The following is a 14,658-nucleotide window of genomic DNA, read 5'->3' as shown; positions in this document are numbered from 1 at the left end:
AGCCTCAGTGAGGCAGGTGAAATGGCAAGTTACAGCAGTTGGCAAATAGTCAGATAGGGCTTGAACATGCCCTCTTTGATGAAAAATTCTCAGCAAAGCAAAACAAAACAAAAAACTGTTCTTTACATAACTTCTTTCTATTAGGTGGACTTGTTCGATAATGACAAAAATAACAACTTTCCTTTTACCTCTCAATGGAGAACACCTTTGAACCTCAAGGAATTTTTTGAGTCGTAATGACTATAATAATAATTACAATAAAATATCTACAATAAAATGTTTCCCCACAGTATAGAATGTTAAGAAAGAGGGAGCTGTTTAGTTGTTTGACATTTTCACTATTTTGGATATATGTGCTTTGCTGACAAGTTGAAATTGAAACTTAGAGATTACTTAGAGATTTTTTTAAGGTACATGTATGTGTGTATGGTATGTGCATGCATGTAGTGTGTGTATGTATGTGGTGTGTGTTTGTGTGTGTATAGTGGGAAGGTGGTAGGTAACATTTCTTTGAAGGAAAATGTCCAGAAACACAGCTAGCAAATTTTATCTAGTCTATTAAGCATTCTTAAGTCAAAATCTTTTTAAGACATGAGAAATCAAGTTAGGCTTGTCTAACTCAAAAAGAAATTTATGGAAAAATATAGGGTATTTTATGGGCTTCAGGAAAAATTTAAATAGTCCATGTAAAGAAGCTTTGGACCTCAATAAGAAGAGTTCCCAAACTTTCTGTTTAGAGTTCTACCATTAATACAAGTCAGTTATGGATTCCCAATTTTTGTGTTAAGAGAGAGAATAAGATCAAACTAACCTGGGTCAGGCATCTGTAGCTGAGGTCTGTGAAAGGGAAGAGGCATGTGGTGTGTGATCATCTCTCCTCGGCCTTCTGCTTTCAGATGCTCATGGTGGTCACAGGTGCCAGAACTGCTAGCGATGATCTTGTTCAGCTCTGTTTTTCAGATGATGAAACACCATGGAATTTAAGCAACGCACTTAGTAGTGGAGGTGTGGTTATGTAGCACGAGTGAAGAGACTCCAAGCGGTATTTCTCCTTCTGTCCTCCACCCGCCTTGCCAAGTCTAGGCTCTTAATACCTCAGATCTGACACGTCATGAGAGACTTCTAATTCGTCTTGATCTCAACCTGATTGATCCTAAAGAAACCATGAGAAGTCTCCTTAAAACAATTATGATTATATCATTCTTTTAATTTAATTCAAAATCTTCACTCGTTAACTTCTTGTCTATTGGTCAGATTTCCCATTTTAAACACAAATTTATTCTACAATCTGGAAAGTGTTCACAAGCAATTGGAGATTCTTGGGGCCTAATTTCTCTTAGTATAAACTGAAAGATTAATGGAATACCACAATTCTCAGGTCCCACCCATGTTAAAGTTTTCAAGGCTTTATGCCATTGAGATCTAAAATAGCTTCCTAACCTCATTTTTTCTATCTCCTTGATATAAACCTATCATTATCTTTTTGTGTGTTCATACATTTTTGCCATTAGAAATACATTATCATATCACTTCAGAAAATATTAAGTTAAATATTTAAGAGCTCAGGAGCAAGCCTTTTTCCTTTCCCCAAATGAATTTGTCAGTTCAGTTTTTCATGTTCCATAAATTGTCATTGATTTGTTAATTTGATGAACACATTTATATACAAATATTACACTAACATATAAAATCTACAGACACCAAGGTTATTCACCCATAGATACCATCTTAGAATAAAATACTCTGAGTATGCACAAATGAACAAGACATAAGAATATAATAGAAAAGCACTTATGCTGTAGGAGTTTGATTATATATCCCCCTAGAGATAAAATTTCATTAGAATTACCTTCTCTCCAACCTGTCTTATTCCAAAGACTTTTCATAGAGTATGTTGCTTTTATGTTAGGAGTTTATCACTAAGCTTAACTCTTCTAATCTTAATTACTTTACTCTTCTATTTTTAAAATTTTTTTGAAATTCTAGAATACAATCAGTCATGACCAAGACTTACAGAGTCTTATGAATGGAGTCATCCTAGAAATTTGCCTTTCTTTATGGCTTTTCTTTTTAACATCAACATTCGTATTCACTTTGTCTTTTCAAAGAATATCTTTCTATAGCAAGCATCCAGCTCATAGCATGATGAACACACAGTGTTTTCTGTATGATTCGAGGTTCTGACTATCCTTTTCCCTTTTATATCAGAACCATTTATCGACTAGACATTGAGGAAACTTGAGGACATGGACTCTGTATTTGACAGGAATGTTATCATGTTCATTCAATTCTAAATAATTGGAAATTTCAATATAAGCAATGAATTATTTAGAGAAGTGAATTAAAAATCTAGACGCCTGGGTTCGATTTTTATAAAGTATTTCTAATTTTAATATACTGCAGTTAAATTTTCTATGGATGTTTGTGTGTGTTTTTGTGTGTGTGTGTGAGTGTGTAGTATTGTCAGTTCCTTTATGACTTTCTATAGGATCAATATTTTACAAATGTTATCTGAATGAGTGAATTGTGTTACATTTTTGGGGTATAAATTCTATGAACATCCATTGGCATAAATTTGTTAAGTTTATTATTTAAATACTCCATATTTTTATTCATAGTATAGACTAGCAGGAGACTCAAACAGATGACTTATGATGTGGATTGCTAATTTTCCTTTGTGATTTTTACCAATTATTTTAGATATTCCAAAATCAGATTAGGGACGTTTAAATACATGATTATTCCTTCTTTCTGGTGTATAATTTAGCAATGTGATATGTCCTCTTTTGATACTTTTAATGTTTTTTATTATCAATTCTATTTTGATATCAAGGGTGCCACTATTTTCTTTTGGAATTTGCCAGCTGTAGGTTTTTAAACATTTGATCATCACAGTTTTTGACTATCTTCAGTAAGTGAATAGAGTTTTAAAAATCCAACCTGTTAGTTTGCCTTTTATGAAACAAATTTATCCATATTTATTATTATTTAAAAATATGTATTTAGATCCCTCTGCCATCCTATTGTGTCTTCAATTTATCATTTTTATCATCCCATGCTCTTTTGTTTCTCTCCCCAGGCTATCAATGGATTAATGGGATAGTCTTTACCTTTTGTTTTTTAATGTACTAGTTGGAAACTATACATTCTACTTTTATTTTTGCAGTGGGTACATAGAATCTTTGTCTTGAGGACATTTTTTTTCCTAACATTATCTGAATTTCATCACTTTCTTGTCTTCTTAATTAACCAATTCATCAGCATCTGCATTTCCATCTTAAACATCCCATGCTGACATAATCTATAATTTTGGCACCAGAGTGCTTTTTTAATAAAATAATTTTAGAATGATATTTCATGGAAAAAAATGTTTTATGATTTTCTTGGCTAATCATTTGCCTAAAGTTTAAGGGTTGGAAACTTAATCACCAAATTCATGGTATTCGGAGGTGGGACCTTCATAAAGTAATTAGGATTAGATGAGTTCATTAGGGTAGAGACCCCACGATGACATTTATAAGAGGAAAAGAGACTGGAGCTAGCATGCTTGCTCTCTCTCCCTGTGATGTCCTCCACCATGTTATGATACAGTAGGAAGGCCCTCAGCAGATGACAATGCCTCCAGAACTATGAGCTGAATAAACCTTTGTTCTTTATAAAATACCTAATCACTAGTACTTAGTTATAGTAACAGAAAATGGAGTAGTTACTACTGCAGCTCATTGTTAACTCTTGGATTCATTTTCTTTATATATTTTCTAGTACTTCTTTCAGCCTTCAGAGAGAATCTATTGGGTTGTAAAAATTCTGAAATCCTGGATATTTGAAAAAAAAATCTTATTTCTTCCTCACATCTCAATGGCATATTGACTGGTCACGAATTTTGATTTGAACTTCTTTCTCTTCAGCAAACTTAAGATATTGTTTGAACGTCTTTTCCACTCAATAGCATTCATGAAATATCCAGTGTCAAATATGACTAGAATTACTTTGACCAGTCTTTTTCTTGTCCCTTCTGGAAGCTTCAGCAGTTTTTTTTAATACTTGTAGCCTCAAGCACATTGACTATCTCCTTAACTTGTACAGGTATAGGGCCTTTGTTTCCTTCATTCATTTAAGTCTTGTTCTACAGTTGTTGGATCATTTCAACCTGAGGACTTATATCCATTCTATTATTTCTCCAGACCTTAAACACTTCTATTCTCATTATTATCTATTAAACAAATGTTATGACTTACAGAACTTTCTTCCATGCCTTGTAAGTTTTCACCTTGTCCTGCATTCTGTGGCTTTGTCTTTCTAAAATCCTTTTCAGTTGTACTCATTTTCGTATTTGTATCTACTTAATTTTTAATTTTAATAATTTTTTTTATTTTGAAGGCTTGACTTTGATTTGTTTCACCACGGACATTCCTGACTTCTTATTGTAATATCATACTGTATCTGAAGATACTGATTAAACTTAAGAGAAGTCCTTTGCTTGTTATCTATTAACTTTTCCTTTACCATAATTATGGCTGTTACATATTTTTCATGGTGGCTGCGTGCCAAATGTTATTGATTCTTGATTGTGGATGCACCTGAATGGCTTGAATTCCCTGCTAGACCCTTTGTATTTCTATTCCGACAGTGGGCCTTGGGGGCACCTATAATAGCCGCTCATTGAAAACAGTGGTCCCCACTATTTTCAGAGACAGTGAGACAAAGGTAGAATGTGTGCTGGGTGGGATGTCTCAGACGCCTGAATTTCAGGCTTAATTCTTCCTTCAGGGCATTGCCAGGCCCTGCCTCTCCTTCTTAAACTTGAATCCTGTCTACAGACAGACCTGCATGGGTAGAGAGGAGTGGGTTCATGTTGGCATGAACAGTGTGGGCACCCAATTTGTTTCCCTGCCATTTCATCAACTTCTGCCTCCTCTTTACCCCTAGTTTCTCACACTTCTGGACCTAGGTGATCCTCGATAATCTCCTGTATTCTTGTGGTAGATGTTTTAGAATGTTCCAGCATAAATCCCAGGCTGCACTTACCCTCTTCAAATTTATCTTGTGTGCTTTCAGACTCTAAGGGATTTCTCCTAATTTCCCATTAGTCAATAATCTCTTTGAATTTGGAGGGCACGCTATGCATTTATATACTTAAAAGAGAGGGAAAAAAGTCTAAGGCTTAAAGTGGAAGGAGAGAGTGCAGTGAGGGAGAAGAAATATACTATTTACACTTAGTTTCCCATCTTTAATGACTTTGCTTTTCTTTCAGGCCTTTCTTTTCAGCCTTTTTCTTATTGATATCAGCGATACTAACTACTGCCGATGTTGCAAGTGTTTATTACATGTGCCTCTAATTTTATTTAAGGTATTTACAGAGAGGTAGGATTCTACATTTTTATGAGTACTTTTAGAGTAAAAACACATAATTCCCTTATAGTCATTTCTGTATACTGCCATGCTCAGGAGACCTTCCTACTCCACGATTAAGAAGATATTTCATGGCTCAGTGTTTGTGTTCAGCTATTTCGGGCTTGGATGTAGATCCATCAGGAATCCAATGTTTTGGTTTGATATAAGATTGTTGTGTTTTCTATTCCCACTTTTCTAAGAGGCAGTTTTATGGCAGTTCTTCCTTGCTGCGCTCACTTGTTTTGGGTGGAGGCGGGAGGATCAGTAAACACTTTTTAGTTCATAGGTCGCCAACCCATAAAGAATCACGTCTGTATTTGATGATTGGACTGTGTAGCACTCAGAGTTCTTAAACTTTGAGGCGAGAGTAGCGGCTGCACAGGATTTGCAGTTCTCTGTCTTGGGGAGATGACGCATGTGTAGAAGGACGTATGACAATTCACAGTAGCCAGAGGAGCTGACGGTGGCAGAGAGCTGTTTGCTTTACAGTTCTCCCTTTGTGCACACAGCAGGATCCTCCTCCTGCTTCCCTCAGGCACGTGACCAAGTCCCCTTCAGTGCAGTGAGCCTGAACAGAAAATCGTGGCAGGCTCATTCAAAGCCCTCCACTGTACCTCTCCATCTTTTCGGGAAGATGGATACAGCGGCTGAGGTTCCAGGAGATGGGCCATGAGGTGATGGATTCTAGAACACAAGACAGCATGCAGAAGAGCTGCCCGCTGACCTAGAACAATCACCTTGGCCTAGCACTTAGGTGAGGAATACACTTCTCTGGTGCTCACCCAAAGTGAGACAGTGGCGAAGTGTAACTTTGCTTTACAGTTATGGTCGCCATGCTAAATTGAGTTCAAGAAATTTACTCCCATTCCCAATTACTAAGAGACTTTGCTGTTATTGTTTTAATAAGGAATGAGTGTTAAATTTTATCAAAATTTTTGACAACTATCAAATATATACCCTTAAATCACTTGTTGTAATAAATTATGATTATCATGGTAATCAAATCTTTAGAATAGAACTGTATTTAAATAAGACCATGATATGGTATTCTTATGGTGCAATGCTGGACTTTGTTTTCAATTTTTTAAAAAATATATCCAAATGTTTTATTGTTTTAGTTTTCCTTTTTTAACCCTATAAAATTGTCCAATTTTGGCATAGTTTTACTATGATTCTTGTTTCTGCTATCATTATTGATAATTCATGTTCTCTACATTCTTTTGACTCATTTTTGGTAATTTCTACTTTCTTCTATACTTGCTTTTTTTATTCAAATTATACTATTTTTATTGTGTCTTTCTTTAAATTTTTTTCTCCTAGCAACAGTTATATATCTTTTAAAATTAATGATGTGCATTGTATTTATTGATTGCTGTTTCTAAGGGTCTATGCAAGCACATAAATGTGAGTTTTGATTTAATACTTTTATTATTTTCTAATTTGTTTATTTTTTGCTTTGATTTTATTAGTTCTTCTATGCTCCTTGATTTTATTATTTTTATATCATCTGAGTACTATTCATTTACTTTTTTTGTTTCATTAGAAGATATTCCACAAGCGATGATTCATAATATTTTTGTCCAAATATTTTAAAAATAATCTGCTAATTCATAACCTCTTTTATGAAAAGTCTTCTATAAAAGGACTGGCATAGAGTGCCTTATGCTGATCACTTCCGAGTGCAACATACTTTCATTTCTCTGTGGATTTTGGAAGTATGTGGGCTACACTTCATTTTTCATAACTCATGTCAGCTGAATGAGGAAGGAGTCAAGACAATACCACCTTCCTTCATGCTTGGAATTCTTGAGATGCCATTGTACACATGCAAGTCTTTTCTATAATTATCTTACTGTAAACAAAAATAAGTCTGATTTTATATGGGTAATCCATTTCTTTTTCATTATTAATTGAGAAAATATACATATTGGACTATATTTATATTCAAACTTTTGAATCCTAAAACTACCAAAAATATGAGAGATTTGGGGAATAAAAAATAGTTACATCATCTTTAAATATTTTAATGGCCATATGTAGAAACTGGAGTATCTTATTAATTTGATATGGCTATTGACGTTTCTTTATGTTTATCTATGATGTTAGTGTTGGATAGAAATAATATGACAATAAAAATCTTTTTATGTTTTGCCTTTGGAATCTATTTTATTTTATTGCTGGGGATAGAATTTAGGTCCTCAGTCCTGTTAAACATGCACTTTACCACTAAATTATGCCCTTAGCCCTTCTATGAGAAACTAAGAAAAGTGAAATAATTGTCCCACTTCACAAAGTAGCGATAGAACTTGGATTTGAATACACACCAGCTGGTCACTAACATTGTGCCCTCTCTGTTATATCACTCAGTCTCATGCCATTGCTCTTGACAAAATCTCTCCCTGTAACCCCTTTCTGTTATCGCCAAAGCAAATCCTCACTGTTCTGGTACACTAAAAAGATTGTACTTACAGCAGCAATGTAGTACCACTGTACTGGGATTAAACTGTAGTTATCTAATGACATTAATGATTTGCTGCAGCTTATCTTAGCTAAGCCCAGATAATTTGTCAATCAGTACCCAACCTTTGGGTTTTTCTCCGTGCCATCCATTCCTACCAGTTCCCAGTTTCTAACAGGTGCTTGAGATCACCTGTCTCTAGCTCTTGGAGCAATTTCTTGGTATGAAGGTGTTATGTAATACAAAATACCAACTAACCAATGGTGCGCAGGATCCCTGGAGTTCAAGTTGGAAAGGGAGGAAAATGGCTGCTTTTCTAGGTGGAGACAAGAGGAGTAGTTGCTGGAAAAAATACTTTCTAGGTGTGAAAATAATTGAGGTTTTGCTTGGCTCATCAAAGATCTATGTTCAGCCTCTGTCTGCATATCCATGAAGCAAGACTTCCTTAGGACCCTGTCCAGCACAGTCACTGGCCCCTCCTCTCACCTCTCAGAGCAGCCTGGAATCACAAAGTAATTGTTGGTCTTGATCGTTCGGTGTATTTGTCCAGTTTCTCCAACCACATAGAAACTTCCACGTCTTTTCTGTCATATCTGTGTCCCCATGTCCTCTGCTGAGTGGGGAACACAGAGTGACCATTATTTGTTTTTGAATTGTGAGAAAATCTATACACAATAAACTTACCATGTTAGCGAGTTTTAAGTGCAGAGCTCAGTGTCATTAAGTGCTTTCACACTGTTGTGCAGCCATAGAATTTTTCATCATCCCAAACTGAAACTCTGTGCCCATTAAACAATTATGGACTCCTACCCCCATCCCAGTCCTTGGCAACCACCATTCTATGGTCTCGAATGTCAGTGTCCTGTGTCTGATTTATTTCACTTAGCATAATGTCCTCAAGGTTTATCCAAGTTGTAGGTGTGCCAGGATAGCAATCCTTTTTAAGGCCAAATTATACACACACTTACACGCGCACACTGTGTTGCTCATTCCTTCCTTCCTCAATAGATATTTGGGTTGTTTCTACCTTTTAGCTATTGGAATAACGTTTCTGTGAGCATTGCTGTGCAAATATCTATTTGAATTCCTGCTCTCAATTCTCCCCAGAAGTGTAATTGCTGGATGGTTGGGCAATTCATGTTTAACTTCTGTGAGGAGTGCTGTACTATTTTCCACCACTGTTGTACCACTTTACATTTCCACCAGCAGTGAACAAGAGTTCCATTTTCTCTGCACCATCCCAGTTGGTGTAAGCATTATATCTGAATTACAAAAGAAGATATTGAAGTTCATAGACGCCACATCATTTGCCTAAGATCATAGAACTAATATTTGGAAAAGTTAAAACTGCAACTTCATTCCGGATTCACTTTATTATTTGGAGAATTAAATAATCTGTGTTCTTCGAGACTCTCCCCCTGCAGGCTCTTTTTACTCTGAGTGCCAGATAAGGGCAGCTGACACATTGAGAAAAGATTTCAGAAAAGGAGACTTGCTCTTTTTCTCATATCTCCCAAGGTATCAAAGAAAATAAATGGCTAAATAAGTAGCAGGAAGGATTTAGGTTAGATATTAACTGAGTGGCTGGTGGTAGTGAGATATTGGAAAGAATTATCAAAGGATACTTTGAAATAATTCAAGTCCCGAAAAATGCTATGAGTTGGAGTTCACGTATCTGTCTGAAGGCACAGAAAGTCATTCAATGAATCACTGTTAGTTACTTAAAAGCAAGGAATAAGCTGGATGACTTCACATAGTTTCTTCAGTTCTCTGTTCTACTAGATTCTGCCAGGTGCATTTGTACCACTGAGGAAAGTTGCTCTTTGGAGCTGGCATTGGATTGTGTTTTCTCAGGCACTTCATCCTTGATCTCTAGAGAATTCTAACCCCCCACGCTCAATTCCATTTTATACTTTCAAAGTTCACCCAGGCATCAGGGGAGAGGTTCAAAATGACCTAACTGACCTGGGGTCCTGAGTTACTCCTTGGGCAGTTAACTTTCTATAGCACTGTTGAGTTAGTTTCACTCAGCCATGATTCAAAGGAGATATAAAGGAGTTATAATTTTGGACTGAGATTAAAGGCAACAGTTCCAATGTTCAACCTTTATATGTTGTCAGGGCTGGAGCATGAAGCGGGCACAAGGTAGCTGGCTTAAGATAGCAAGCCTAGAAGAAAGATACCTAATGGGGAGGTAATTTATCTGGGTATTTATCTAGATGCTGCCTCCAATTAACTATCTGCCTTAGAACAATCTTAGGGGAATTTTGATGTCCATGTGACTTGACTCATGCTGAGCAGTCCCTCTGCCCTCCTGCAGAACTGTAATTGTGCACTATTTAGTGACCTTGTAAGAACAATCTTGCCACCTTTACCTATTAAATATCAACATGTTTTAGTTTTCTCATATTCTAAAGAAGGGATTAGGACCTCCCACCACACAGTAGTTAAACAGAGATAAATAGTAAACCATTTTGAAAAGTTGTGTGCATTCCAAGCACTTTAAAGACCTTTTCAGGATAATGTTGAAATTAGGGAAAATTACCCAAGAACTCATTTAAGAAACGGCTTGCTGAGAAATTGCTATGTAAACAAAAGTGGTAATCAATTAATAAGTAAAGTACATCTGAAATGCAAAAAGAAAAATGTAAGAAGCAATTATTGGGGAGGGGAGAAAACTAAAGTAGTGCCTCCCACCCACAACTTCTTTTTATTCCTTGAAGAACCGTGTCAGGAGCTCTCGCCTCCTACACAGTAAATAACTAGCGAAGAACTAGGTTTAGAGAAGAAATTACTGAAGCACCAGGTAAGCACTATTGACCTGGAGTGATCACACTCTTCGTGTCTGCTACCGTTTGGATATCAAATGTCCCCCAGAGACATATGTGGTAAGGGCTTGTTTCCCAGAGTGGTAACACTGGGAGGTGATGGAACCTGTCAGACACAGGGCGTAGTAGGAGGGCTTTAGGTTATGGGATGCAAGCCTTCAAAGGAGATTGTGAAAACTCCGTCTCCTCCTTGCTCTTTCTCTTTGCTTCCCAGCCATGATGAGAGGAGAGAGTAGTTACGCTCTGCCATGCACTCCCAGCCTGATGAGCTATCATGTTGCAGGCTCAAAAGCTGTAGGCATAACACAGTGGAGTACAAAGCTGGAGAGGCAATTAGAGATGACGTGAGCAACACTTTATGGTGCAGGTGACAAGAGTGAAGGCAGGGGAGGGGGCAATTCTATTCATTTACATATCAGAGTTGAAAATTGAAGAGTGCATGGAAGGCAAGGTAAAAAAGGCAGGGGCATACGTTGTATATATACAACATTGTGAATAGATGCACTTTGAGATGCTGGCCAGGTCTTGCAGAATTTAGAGAACAACTTAAGATTACTCCAAGTCAGGTAACATTTCAATGAATACAGGGAGTTAAGGCTAATAGAACCTGGCTTAGCACTTAGCCGATCTTCTTTCTTACCCAAACTCCTTCTAACCCCAGATAACATGGCATGTTGTAGAAACCACCCTTCACAGATTTGTCTTTCCTTCTGTAAAACAACTAGAGAGTCTGTTGGCAGTCCAGCCAGTGCAGTATCAGCAATAATCCACAAATTTCCCTCTTTCTATTTCCATGCACTCCCTTGCTGTCTCGTAGTTTTAATTGCCTGAATTTTAGTGCCTGTGATAAGAACTCAGGGATAATGTCATACAGTTCTGGAATCCCTCCACTGATTGTAGGCTGTGCCCGACCAGTGATTATGGTAGAATTGGGTTCATTAGGAGAACAAGAGCTTCTCAGCACTGCCAGACCTTCATGAGAATATTATGCTGTGCACACTTCCACGATCTGGCATTCAGGATTGAGGATTTCACAACCTCACATCCTTTTGCAGGGTAGCACCCATCTCGAGCAATGTCCCTAAGTGTGCTTTGTTGTTCTATGTGATCAAAACTTAGGATTTCCAAATCCAAAGTAGAAATTCACAATTTTCTTTTCCATTCTGTAGGATTTAAAAGGTTTATTTTCCCTTTAATCACAAAAGAACATGGTAAACAAAATATATTCTGGTAGGATTATAAAAAAATTTTCTTTGTAATTCTTTTATATATTTAAAAATGTTCTACAGTGAAAATATATTTGGGAATTACTAAAAATATGTTTAAAAAAGTCTCATCAGGTGGAGTGGAAATTGTTGGGCTTTGTGACATTACATCTTCGTCATAAAAAAGAGACTGAATTTGGGGACTCCCCTTTTGAATTTAGAGCAACTTCCTCATGCAGAGAGTGGAGGCTGAAGGACCTTCGACCCCCCACCCTGATAAGCAGGCCCAAAGGAAACTGAGAGTAGAGATTGCCCCCTCCCCAGGCCTATCTAGCACAGGTTAACTTAATCTACATGTGTGTATTTCTTGCCCTTGGTCACATTTTGCCCCCTCTTTAGGCCTAAAAGAGAAGGTGAAGTTCTTCTAGGACTGGGTGGATGTCAACACTGTGGTTTTTGTGTCTTTAGTGTTCTGCTCTGTGTGACTAACCAAAATGCTCTTTGTTCTTTGTTCCAGAGTCAGAGACATCTTTGCCACGCAGCTCACAGATTTATAACTCTGGTCAAAGGTTTCAATGAGTACAGATTTTTTCAATCCAAAGTTCATGTATATGTTCTCATAAATTAAAACAGTGACTTTCTCTCTGCTGCTTTTCACCCCAGGAGCCTAGGAAGCAAGGCAGGAGGAGTTCCCAAAGGACTCTGGTGATAATGACTGACTCAAACAGGTTGGTGCTCCCTGGGGGACACTTATGGACTCTAGCTATCGCTTTCTTTTTTCAAACTGAGATAGTGTCAGCACTGACACAGGCAATCCAGATAGAAGAATGTGTCTGTTATGATGTTTACTAAGTTGGTGTCAGTGGAAAGATCATAACCCCAAGATTTGATGAAAACATGCTTCTTGCCCAGACAAGACCTGATAATGGTGCAACAGGAAAGTTCTATAAAGAGAAAGAATGAATTAGAAACAAACCAAAGCATGGGGGTTGGAAATATAGATTCTGGGATTAGTTCTCTCCAGACTTGGAACATGAAAGGAATGTCACAAAATTTCTGATTTCATATTCAGGATGTTAGACTCATGGCCTGAGATGTAAACTGGAATCTTCAATGGTTTCATTATACTGTCTTTCCTACCACTCTTCCCATGAGGACAGGCAACAGGAAAGGTGAGTGAATGCCTTCAGGACCTATGTATGTCACTGAGCAATTTGTTTCTTTAGCATCTCACATGAAAATGACTGCAATAACAGATAAATCTCACCAGGGTGCCTGACAGGAGGAATGTGGTTTGGATGTCTGAATTCACTTGACAACACCATTTGAAAAACATTTCACTTGAAGCCAATAGGATGATAAATCCACTCTAGTGAGCCCCCAAACTAGTAGAACAGTGTCACAGTACAGTCTGATTTATCATAGGGTCTTGAGGCGGAGTCCAGGAATTGGGTTAACCTGTGAATTACTTAAACTGGGAAGGAGTCAGTTAGTCTACGGAATACCTGAAAATGAATCACTGCTCCTCAGATGTGGGAAACTGGATCTACCTACAAACTTTGATAAGAAATCCTTGATAATGGAAAACCACAGTAATGATAATCAGTCTAAGTTCTTGAGAAGTTCACTGTCTAGTGGGAAAGCTGATAAAAACTAACAACCTTAAAAAATAAGTAATATTTTCTTAAGGGTGTGTCCAGAAGCTATCAGAAGTCCCAATCCAGCCAGACAGTAAGGGTCAGGGAAAACTGTTACTGTATCTGGTTATAAAAAATTCAGAGTAAAATTGATACATCCTGTCTTGAAGTTGACAGTTGTCTTCCAAACAAATCACACTCTTCCCAAAACCATTCCAAAGGACTTAGCTCTTCTCGTAAAAACTCTAGGTATCCATCTGAATCCTCAGTGAATAAAAGAAGGTTTACAAATGGGTTAATGCTTAAACACAGGTTGGTGTACTTGCTTTATTATTTTTATTGCAGTTTATGAATTATAACATGATAATTCATTGTGTGCATACAACATGTAATTATGAAATTAGGGTAATTAACATTTCCATCTCCTTAAACAGTCACCATTTATGTTAGAAACCATCAAACTCCTTTCTTCTAGTTCTTTATAAGATTTATAAGAAATTGTTGTCAATTATAGGGTGTCACTGTTTTTTTACCTATGGTTCACTGCCTTGACTGCTGAATGAATACTTCTCCCTACATATTTTTCTTTAAGAAGCTGGTTCTTTCCTGTCTTCCAAACTGAGCACCTGCTTGTCTTCATATTTTTCTGTAAGAGATCTCTACCTTCATGAGATATTTACCAAACTTTACCTTCATGAGATATTATTTCTTCCAGAAGATAAGAGTATAACTGCTTTTAAAAAAATTTTGTTTTGGTTTATATTAGGCAAGATTTTACTTCACATGGTATTTACTGTCTTCCCCTCCCTGCCGTCTACACAGTTCAAGTTCCCCTGAACATTAGTATCCAAGCAGCCTGAACCTGAGCATTACAACTAAAACCTAGAGATGTATTTATCTCCTGAAAGGCTGCCTGAGTTGAGGAGCTTAAACTTGGAGAAGGGACTCTATCTAGTGCTGTATGAAGAGTGCAGAGCCCTAACAATGGATGACATCTCGTGGTGCCCCAGGAGCTGATTATGTTCCATGACTTAGGATGTTTCTGTTATCATCCTGGAGAGGACCTGACCAGCCTGAGACATGGCAGAGTAAGGTTGGATAGTGGCACCTTCTCCTCCTTTTATCTTTTCTCTTTG

At 37.2% G+C, this 14,658-nt stretch overlaps 1 protein-coding gene across 7 annotated transcripts in view; it reads left to right on the top strand.

Moving 5' to 3' along the window:
- TDRD15 (tudor domain containing 15) overlaps positions 1–14,658 on the top strand; it is a 197,619-nt gene that overhangs the window by 12,382 nt on the left and 170,579 nt on the right. For 5 of the 7 annotated variants that reach the window (XR_013759205.1, XR_013759206.1, XR_013759207.1 and 2 more), the window contains exon 1: positions 10,565–13,057. The exons of the other annotated variants lie outside the window; for them this stretch is intronic. The gene's annotated coding sequence lies outside the window, so the exon portion shown is untranslated. Of the gene's footprint in view, positions 1–10,564; positions 13,058–14,658 lie in introns of those variants that run through there. 7 annotated transcript variants of the gene reach the window in all.

The sequence above is a fragment of the Sciurus vulgaris genome (assembly GCF_902686455.1).
Source record: "Sciurus vulgaris genome assembly, chromosome: 14".
Classification (NCBI taxonomy): Eukaryota; Metazoa; Chordata; class Mammalia; order Rodentia; family Sciuridae; genus Sciurus; species Sciurus vulgaris.
The sequence above is the reverse complement of the archived record's forward strand: the minus strand, read 5'-3'. Positions and strand labels throughout refer to the sequence as shown.